This window comes from Dipodomys merriami, unplaced genomic scaffold (genome assembly GCF_024711535.1).
Source record: "Dipodomys merriami isolate MVZ:Mamm:240054 unplaced genomic scaffold, mDipMer1.0.p SCAF_1744, whole genome shotgun sequence".
Taxonomy (NCBI): domain Eukaryota; kingdom Metazoa; phylum Chordata; class Mammalia; order Rodentia; family Heteromyidae; genus Dipodomys; species Dipodomys merriami.
The window spans coordinates 38,230-40,911 of record NW_027203098.1 but is presented as its reverse complement, the minus strand read 5'-3'; positions in this window follow the sequence as shown (position 1 = coordinate 40,911).

Below are 2,682 nucleotides of genomic sequence, written 5' to 3'. Positions count from 1 at the left end.
GCTGTGCAGAGAAAGGTGCCTGTGAGATTGTCATCTCAAATCTCCCAGCAGAGTGCTCAAAAGCGAAGTTGGTTGGGATTTCTTGATCTGGAGAGCTGAGGGACAATACTCAAACCCTGAGTTCAAGTCCAGCAAGCAATGAAGGAAACTACTAAACAAGTATTTATGCCACCACGGAGAAAGGCATTCCTGGAACCCTGGGAATGTTGGAACATGCAGAGGTAGTAAGCCACTGCTCTTTGGATGGCAGAGATGGTATCAGATCCTGGAGTCACTTCTGCATGGCCCTTCAAAGCTTGATCAGAGTCCAGAAGTCATGGGAAGATAATTTGTCGGCATGCCTAATGCCCATGTCTGTCTGACTTGGCAGGGACTTGCCAGTCATCTATGGTACTGGGTTTTAAAAGCTAAAGTTGTAAAATGTGAGGAATAATTGAAATCCCAAACGCCCTGTATCTGCTTCAAAGTCCTAAATGGCAGTGACTTTTGAGCTGGCCCAGCCACATTCATTTATATGTTAAGGAAAAGTGGTTGTGACCTGAGACTAGGTCCCTAGTGAGATTTGTCTAAAGGCCTACAGGGGCAGGCATTTTTGGGACCACTACAGATCAGGCTCCTCAGTCAACCAGAAAAACGCGTTTACAAACCAAATTGTTAAACAAGATATACTGCTATAGCCCAAGAAAGGGTCTGTATATTTGTTAAAGGTTAAATGCTATATGACTTTTAACAGGCTGCACAGAGGCAAGGGCCAGTACTTAGAATGTCAATCAGTTGTAATTTAAAATAACTACTGGGTTTTAAATTGTTAGTTAATTATTAACAAGTTATAGGTATCCTCAATCTCATTGATCTCCTTGTTTCTTGAATTGGAAATATAAAGGGCTTTTATGGCAAAGACTCCTTTTGCCACAGTTCAAAGCCATCCTGGGCACAAAGAATCTGTCTAAAACTCTATTTCCCAGCTAATCAGCCAAGAGCCAGTCTGGAGATATAGCTCAAGAGAATCTCACCTCCAAGGAACTCTTTGGTGATAGAGCATTAGTCTTGAGCAGAAGTGCTCAGGAAAAGTGCCCAGACCTTGAGTTCAAACCCAGTCAATGCCAACTACGACAACCTATCCCAGCAACAGACATTGAGACCACCCAGGACAATTTTAGTCCTGAAAATGGAAAACTATGGAGAGGAGTAAGAAGAGATTACTTCCTAAATGGAGTTACTTTATGCTTGCTCTTTCAAAATTAATCAGAGCTGGGAGATGAAGAGAAATAGTTGCTCACCCACCTAATATCCATACATGTCTAACTTGTTAGTGGGTAGAAAGTTACAGTCTTGCTTTGTTCGCTGCTATTTGTATTTATAGTAGCCTCTGACAGGTACTGCCAAGCAGTCCATTATGTTCTCTGCTACCTGGCTGCCCAAACACACACACACACATACACACACACACACACACACACACACACACACACACACAAATGGGACTATCTACATCCGCCTTCTCCGTTTGAAATAGAAAACAGCTGGAAATTCAAGGAATGAATGGAACCAAATGAAAGAGAGGCCCTGTCTGGCAAAAGAAGTTTTGAGGTTTACTGGTGTTTTGGTTAGGTCTCACCCACCCAGGAACTATCTAAGGATTAGGATTTGCTAGAGAACTTTACCTATGTTCCACTAGCTCAGAAAGTAGAAAGCTATACAAACAGGAGAAACCATTGAGTCCGGAGCTCCCATTTCCTGTGTTAGAAGAAGCAATATTCTTTTTCTTTCTTCCTGGTTTATCCTGGTACACTAAAACAAATCCATGCCAGAACTTCCACTTTGTGAGATTCTTGAGTCCAAGTTAGAAAAAGACACATACTTACTTCATTCCTAACTTCCAGGCTAACTCACCAAAGTTGTTACCAGAAACTTCAGGGTAGCTAACTAATTAACAATTCAGGCAAGATGCAAACGTAAGTAAGTATGATAAAAAAAATGATTGGAAGAGAATGTGATAAAGAAAGAGAGCAGGCAGGAAGCATGTCTATGCCACTGGCAAGACAGCATTTCATCCTAAATCTGCCATCTTGAACAGTCTTCAGCTGTCTTCCTATGTCTTGTTCTGTCTTCCTCCTTACGAGTTTGGCCTCAGGTTAAATTGAGAATTGGATGGCTTTCTGATTTATGGGTCTCTTTTGTGTTTTGTGTGAGGTTGAAATGCCAAAGATTTACTGTCTTACTTTCTCATTCTTTTGTCCTTCTTACTTCCCCGTTTTTCTTTCTTTTGCAGCCTCCTGCCCCCATTTTGTCGTCAGGCAGGTTGGGTGTATCAACTTATCTTGGCTGCAAGTTGTGTGGGTCAAAATTCCCTATCAACCTCATATGCGTGTGAAGCCCTGAATTGCTTTTTATGAGTGGAACTGGATTTTTTTGCCTGTCCTGGGGCTTGAACTCAGGGCCTAGATGCTGTCCCTGAGCTTCTTTTTGCTCAAGGCTAGCATTCTACACATGAGCCACAGCACCACTTCTGGCTTTTTCTGTTTATGTGGTATGGATGAATGGAACCCAGGGTTTCATGCATGCTATGCAAGCACTCTACCACGAAGCCACCTTGCCAGCCTGTGCCTGGAATTTCTGTGTGGAGAGTTGGAAGCTGAGGATCCAACATGATGGTGACACCATCACCTTTTCAAGAGTAGG